The sequence below is a fragment of the Panthera pardus genome, unplaced genomic scaffold, assembly GCF_024362965.1.
Source record: "Panthera pardus isolate Hobbes unplaced genomic scaffold, ASM2436296v1 HiC_scaffold_3, whole genome shotgun sequence".
Classification (NCBI taxonomy): domain Eukaryota; kingdom Metazoa; phylum Chordata; class Mammalia; order Carnivora; family Felidae; genus Panthera; species Panthera pardus.
In genome coordinates, this window is record NW_026526876.1 from 21,582,094 (window position 1) to 21,589,752 (window position 7,659).

Here is a 7,659-nt window from a genome sequence, read left to right on the forward strand (position 1 = left end):
TTTTTGAGTCTACTATCATTTTCTGTTTTTTTGTCCCAGGTTCCCTGAAGGCTATAGTATCCAATCCTGGATAATGGGTGGCCCAGAAGCCTCTTTTGGGTGGCTAATGCTTTCCCAGGCCTTTCTCTAAAAGATACAGCTGTAGATACTGGCAGTAAGGGACAATCATGCGCCCCGTGGGTAAGTGCCAGCTCTGGGAAGACTCTCTTCCAGATGTCCTGGGGAGCCCAGTGGTCTCTAATCCCAGCATGCAGGGAATATACTCCCACAAACAGATGCCTTCAGCCACAGGATGGGGACTCCTGTAATTGGTTACATTTGGCATGCAAGGTCTCACCACAAGTTGGCAGAGGCTGGTCACACACAGAGAAAGACGTGTCTGTGGGCATGACCTTCTCCAAAGCCATGGTTTCAAAGCGGGTGGTGGCGACTCAGGGTGGAGGAACTGTTCGAGAGCTCGGAAGGCACCGGAGGGAGCCTTGGAAAGGGGCTGAGGTTTGGCTTGTATTAACCCCCCTGGCTTTGGCTACTCTGGCTACTTTGCTAAACCTCAGAAAAGTGAATTATAAGGCTGGAAATGTCATAAGAAAAGACCTCCTGGGGACACAGCTTCCTGTTCACCCAGACGCGTGGACCCTGATCTTTATGTTTGGAATATCCTTTCCACAGTCCCAATTTCTGGTCTACATTGTGCTAGAAGGAGAAGGAAAACATAAAAATAAAGCTATTCTTTGTTGATGCATGGAGAACCGGCTAAATTTCTTACAATTTCTTAATAAAGTTAAAGAGAAAAAAAATTATAAAAGCAAGGTCAGTGATTGGTGTTGTGTGTTTTGGTTTTTTTTTTTTTATCTCAACAACCTCATTCCCCTCCAGCTGTCATCCTTCGCAGGGAAAGAGTGGGCAGCTCTTACAAGAAACGCAGATACAGATGAATGAGTCTGTGTGACGTCTCTACAGGGACGTGTTGGCTGTGTACACGGGTTTATATCAGCATATAACCCCCACCCCAGGGATGATCCAGGGCTGAGCTGAAAGCAGGAATATGCCGCTTGCAGGGCGTAATCCCACTCACTTAGAATTCGCTTTTCCACTGCTTTCTTGATCCTCTGCAGTCAGACACGCTAAGACTCCACGTACTTACCTTTTTCTTTTCCTTTTCCTGCTTACTACTTCTACTTTTTGCCCTCCTGTCTCTTGCTTTCTGTGACTTTCTTTTTTTCCCCCTTATCTCAGACTGACTGGAGACACTGAAAGAGTAAGGATTAATTGACAAATTCATTTGATTGCCCATGTTTACCAGTGTATGAATTTTAAAGAGAATATGTAAGTAAAAGAGAACAGTGAGAGAGAGAGAGAGAGAGAGAACAAGAGATAAACAGAACATAAGAGTGTGAATACATGTGAGAGTGACCTTAGGTGACAAACAAATTACAGTATAAGAAGTAAAACAAAACACAAAGGGACCTGGCTGTTGACAGTTCTGCCTTCCAGGGAGCTCATATAATTCATACTGGGAGAAGGCATTTCATATTACTCTTCTTTACTTGCAAAGACTGGAGGTGGGAGCTTGGTATGCCTAAGAATTTGATCCTGAGATTGGGGTGCCTGGGTGGCTCAGTCGGTTAAGTGTCTGACTTCAGCTCAGGTCATGATCTCACCATTCTTGAGTTTGAGCCCCATGTCGGGCTCTGTGCTGACAGCTCAGAGCCTGGAGGCTGCTTCAGATGCTGTGTTTCCCTTTCATTCTGCCCCTTCCCTGCTCTCTCTCTCTCTCTCTCTCTCTCTCTCTCTCTCAAAAATAAATAAACATTAAAAAAAAGAGAGAGAGAGAGAATTTGATCCTGAGACAAAGTAAAGCCATTTTTGTCTCTAGAACAACCTGAGTTTCGAGACAGGCAACAGTGGCCTGGAAACCTTTGAGGTAGTGGGTGGAGGGAGGGCTGCATTATTTTGAAGAAACACTTAACCAACTGAGCCACCCAGGCGTCCTTGTTTTGAAGAAGAAACAAATCAGCATGGGGAGGAGGGAATTGGAAGCTGGCCATGGGAGAAAGAAGGAAATGTACAATAGGGCAGTGGCCTGAGACATAAGGCAAAGAGACAGCCAGTGAGAAATTTCCTGATATGGGATCTGCCAATGGAATTTTCACAGGAAGACCTGCTCAGTTGGTTATTGTGAGATCTTGCAATGGAACTACTTTGTTTCATTGTTTAACTTCAAACTTCCTTATGTGTTCATTATACAGAACTGGCTTAGGGTGGTGATTTTGGGGGACGGTCAGGGCAAGGGGGATGTGTTTTCAGGGCTTATATGGGGGGGGGGAAGGGAGCAGTCACATGAGACATAGATAAAGGAAAGTTCAGTAAGAACAGGAACTTGGAGAAAGTAGTGACTATGATAAGTCTAAGTTCCTCTAGAAAAGTCACCCATTTAGGCAGAGAGGTCCTTGTCTTCCTCATAAGAGAGAGGCAACTTATGTAGATATGTAGATATCATTAAAAAGGTGTCCTTATAACACTCAAGGACTTGGGAGATTTTGATGTGTAAGGCATAAGTTACACACACACACACACACACACACACACACACACATTCACATACACTCACCAGCCTATCTATCTGATATTGCTGTGGAGTCTTGTGAACTGTTGTCAAATAAATTAATTCCTTCCTGGTCCTCACCTGGAAATGCTGATCTACACCAAGCTGCTGATTTGAGAGGCAGGTGACAGAGGTGACACTGACTGCACCAAATGTCGTCTCTGTCCCTAGCATCTTAGTAAGACATATCTCTTCCATCTGGATTCCCAAGGCAGTCCTCCCTGCTTTGGTGTCCATGAACTTGATGAGTGCCTCAGTGCCTTCCAAGTTTATTTAATCAGAATATCCCTCAAATACTCTCCAAATGGTAAAATTCATCTAATGACTTTTGGTGCTTGACAAACAGGAGAACAGAGGTCAAACTGTGTGTCTAGTTTTCCTATATAACTTTCCCCTCAAATAGAAAAAAAGAGAAGTAAATGAGAATTTCGTAAAGATAAGCCAGCATCAAGTCCCCCTGTCCCTCCCAGGTTCCCAAGTGCTCACGTCTCTGGATCTAACGGGTAGTAGACATTCGTGTTTGTGGTACTGACCTGAATTGGGGAGTAACTGCATTTATCTGTCTTCACTCTGTCCTGCTGTCGAACACACTGTTCTCTGGTCTCTTCCTAGAAAGTGCTCATATTTCTACATCCTTTGAAATGCAAAAATGGAGAGCAAATCACAACATTTTCCTGTTTATCATGACCCATTGGGCAATGGGGTGAGCTGAGCTTTTCACAAGATCCTGAAGGGATGAAAAGGACCCAGAACATATGGAAAATATGGAGAATAGGGTATAAGTCATAAAAATAAAAATAAAATAAATAAAATAAATTGGGAATGCCAGTTTCTGGTAATGATTTGTTTTCACAGTAACTGAGAACTCCCTTAAACCTGCGATTAATCACACATTTATGGTGAGGCTAAGCGGGGAGAATTAGGGGCTTGGATTATTAGTGCAGCTGCTTTTCATTGATGAGATCTGAGTTCAAATCTTAACCAATGTTACAAATGAAAATGTCATTTTGAAAGTTAATTAGCTCCATGCAATAAATGCTGGCTGCTTGATTGATGTACCTAAAAAATCACTACCTAGGAGAAAAAATTATATATATGGCCCGTTAGGGGAGTCAAGCCAGTCAAAAAGTCAGACATTATTTAAACAATTTGCTTTTTTTTAGTAGTCCAACCACCTGCAAGTAAATAGAATTTATTAAAAGAAGGTGGGGTTTCTAGTAGTCAGAACACGTGTAAGAATGTCTGAATGTATTAAGAACTGCAGAATTTTAGAAGTAGAAAAAAAACTCTTTATAAGCCATCTAATCTAATCCTTGCTTTTTTTCAATAGAAGAGGGAATAGAAATTCAGGAGGATAAGGGACTTGATTAAGTCACACAGTTAACTAGTGGGGGAGACAGGGCTGGGTTCCAGATGTTGTCTGGATTACTCCTGTGGATCCCTAGCTCGGCTCTCCCCTCACTACTCTGAGACTTACTTTCTTCCACAGGGCCTTGTCTTTGGTGTGTTCTGTGCCTCAGAAGGTTCTGTCTTCTTCTACCGAAAGATCTCAAAACTTATGCTCTCCATACTTATCAGTGAAGCTACCCAGCTCACACAGGTAGAGGAGAATCAGCATGTGATTCCTTCGCCTTAGATGTCCTAAAATGGAATTCAGAGTGAATTTGACCCAAATGAGAGAAGTGTGAGGTACTATATTTAGCAAGACAGCAGATCACTATTCTGCCTAAATCAGTATTTTGTTAAGAGCCCTGTCTGGGCTGGTGAGACACAAAGAAGTCAGGGAAAAGTTCCAGGTGCCTTTGTTGACACGTTTACAATTTAAGCTGCTCCTGATATTGAAACAATGCCTTTGATGTGGCATTTCATTTGGTGGCAAGGTGACTTTACTAGGACCATTAAAGGTGATTCTGCTTGGGGCTCAGGAGCAAAGAGGAGCCCTATGGGGGAAGCCGCTATTGTGCCAGAGAATACATACATCATCATGAACCCAATGCTGGTAGAAATGTGGTTGCTAAGGGACATTCTGGTGAGGTCTGCAATGGAAACGAGGAACATGTTATTGAAAACTGGAAGAGAGGAGATCCTCGTTACAAAGAGGCAAAGACCTTGGCAGACTTGCGTTCCAGTGTACTGTGGAAGGTAGAACTTGCGGGCCATGATGTTGGGTGTTTAGCTGGAGACATTTCTAAGAAAGATATTGAAGGTATGGCTTGGTTTCTCCAGTGAGAGGAGAAATGTGAGAGGAGAGAAAAAAATGAAGGGCATTGTTAGGCAAATAGGAATCAGAATTTGAGGATTTGAAGAATATTCACATTGCAAAAATTGAGAAAGCACGTTTCGAAGTGAACACTACGTCTCCCCTCTGGAGACGTTAGGGTAGATTTTGTTTCCATGCTCATTCTGGTTGTTGGGAGAATATAGTTCCTTGAGGTTGTAAGACTGAGGTCCCCATCTTCTTACTGGTTGTTATCTTCTGGAGGCCACCCTCATTCAACTTTCCGCTGCCCTCCCCATCTTCAGCTCCTGCAATGGTGGATAGAGTCTCTCTCAGGCTTGGAATCTCTCTGGACTTTTCTTCTAACGTTTCATCTCTGTGACTTTTCTACTTCCTTCTCCCACTTTTAAGTAATGTAACAGAGGTCTCAGATATGAGAGTGAGAACACTTCTGGGTGCTACTAATCCACCTACCACAAAGATGAATATCCATTACAATTTTACTTTTTATGCTTACTAATTATTTCTAAAATATTTAATATTGTATGTAGCTCTGCTCACTTATATACTAGTGATAAATACAAACATAACTCACTCCGGAACAAGATGTATGGTCAGAGGAAATAAAATAAGTTTTAAAATTTCAAATTAAATTTTGTTGTAGATAAGAAATGATCAAATCAGAACATGATTAATGAAGTTGTAGATGTATAAAATATATTACATTAGGATAAAGATAGATGAAAGAAGGGGAATAAAAGTATAAATTCAAAGAGAAATAAAACTAAGTATAGTTTCCAAATCTTAAAGGAGAGTCTATTTAAAAAAAAAATGATAGTGGATGTCAAACAATTCTTAGATTTAGATTGCACTGAGAAAATGTAAAAGAGTGATACAATTTTAGTTTTGGACAGCAATATTTACAATATTGCAAATCTTTAAAGTTTAGAATAAATATTAATTTAAAATACGGAAGTGTTTTTTATTTTTGAGAACTATTTTATTGGTAAATGAGCAAAGAATGCCTAATTACTGCCTTAGAATACATATTTCTTTCTTTTTTTTTTTTTATAATTTTTTTTTTTAACATTTATTTATTTTTGAGACAGAGAGAGACAGAGCATGAACAGGGGAGGGGCAGAGGGAGAGGGAGACACAGAATCTGAAACAGGCTCCAGGCTCTGAGCGGTCAGCACAGACCCTGATGCGGGGCTCGAACTCACGGACCGTGAGATCATGACCTGAGCCGAAGTCGGACACTTAACCGACCGAGCCACCCAGGCGCCCCAGAATACATATTTATTTCTATCTTCACTAAAACTTAATGAAATTCCATTAAAACTTCCAAATGTTAATATATTTTGCTGGTCTAATGGGCAAATAATATGTAATGTTGATTTAATTTATATTTCTTCTTTGGTTAATTATCTGATCATACACTCTACATACTTTGGTTTGCCTCTTCCTTGTTTAATTATAGATGCTCTTTATGTATTTCTTCCCATGTTTGGCTTTTAGCTTTAATAGTTAAAAAAATTCAATGCATTCAAATACATCTATATTTTCTTCTATAGCTTTTGCTTTTGTTTTTGGTTTACAAAGAATTTTCGTATCTTAAGGTAATATTTTAACACTTCCTTTTTTAGGTTAAAGCACTTAATCCATTTATACTTATAAGTTCAGATTGTAAGAAAGATTTAACTTTATTTTCGATCTCTAATGACTAACCAGTTGCCACAACCATTTATTCAATAATCAATCTTTTTCCCACTGTTTAAAATGTTTCAGATACTATGTGCGTGTACATGTTGATTCTCAAATGCACACCTGGTTCAAGTTTCTTTCCAGAAGTCCAGGCCTTTATAGCCAAATATCTCTTAAATATCTCCTCCTGGATGTTTCTAGACACTTTGGAATAAATGTGTCTAGACACCACAATGGATCATCAAGCTGAAGCTAAAGAACACCTACTATGTATTGGTCATGTTAGCAAACACTCTGCTAAACATTAAAGGGGTAATTGTAGATAATCCTCTCAAGGTGGATTCTATTATACCATCTCTATTTTATAAATGAAATAAATAATTACAATTACGAAAGTTAAATGATTTATCCAAAGGGGTCAAGATGGGTTTGAACCTGGGCAGTCAGAGCCAAGGTGCATTCTCCCATCAACAGTGCTTTTCTTCAGGGTCCACCCACCCCCGTGTTCATTATCTCAGACAATGGCACCACTACCCAATCACCCTGAACAACTGCTAGCCTTGCTAGCAAATATCTCTCAATCTCTTCTACTTGGAACCCTGGGTTGCTTCTCATTGTCCTCTTGATACAATTCTAATCCCTACAGGACCTTATTCTGCTCTGTGGATCTAGCCTTTTTCTTTCCCTTTTAGGCCACATTCTTGCTCACTTTCTTTCTTTCTTTTTTAATGTTTTGTTATTTATTTTTTGAGAGGGAGAGAGACAGAGTGCGAACAGGGGAGGGGCAGAGAGAGGGAGACACAGAATTTGAGGCAGGCTCCAGGCTCTGAGCTGTCAGTTCAGGGCTGGACGCAGGGCTTAAACTCACAGACTGCAAGATCGTGACCTGAGCAGAAGTCAGACGCTTAACTGACTGAGCCACCCAGGCACGCCTCACTTTCTAAACTCTAACCCTTTTTCTTTCATCTGCAATGGTCTTACACCTTTAAGGATTTAAATAATCACTATGTATCCTTTGGATTAATTGACCCTAACCTACCAGATTAGTTTCATCCTCTCTCACATGTGGCCATACCACCCTGTACTTCTGCTATGATGGCAGGGACTTGCCATGGTTTCTCCAGTGCTGATC

At 40.7% G+C, this 7,659-nt stretch overlaps 1 long non-coding RNA gene across 1 annotated transcript; it reads right to left on the bottom strand.

Moving 5' to 3' along the window:
- Nucleotides 1–1,161: 1,161 nt before the first annotated feature.
- Nucleotides 1,162–4,235, bottom strand: LOC109277178 (uncharacterized). Its single transcript, XR_002085027.2, has 3 exons — nt 4,083–4,235; nt 3,139–3,239; nt 1,162–1,250 (listed from the first exon to the last, which is right to left on the bottom strand). It is a non-coding gene; the product is annotated as an uncharacterized LOC109277178 (long non-coding RNA).
- Nucleotides 4,236–7,659: the final 3,424 nt, after the last annotated feature.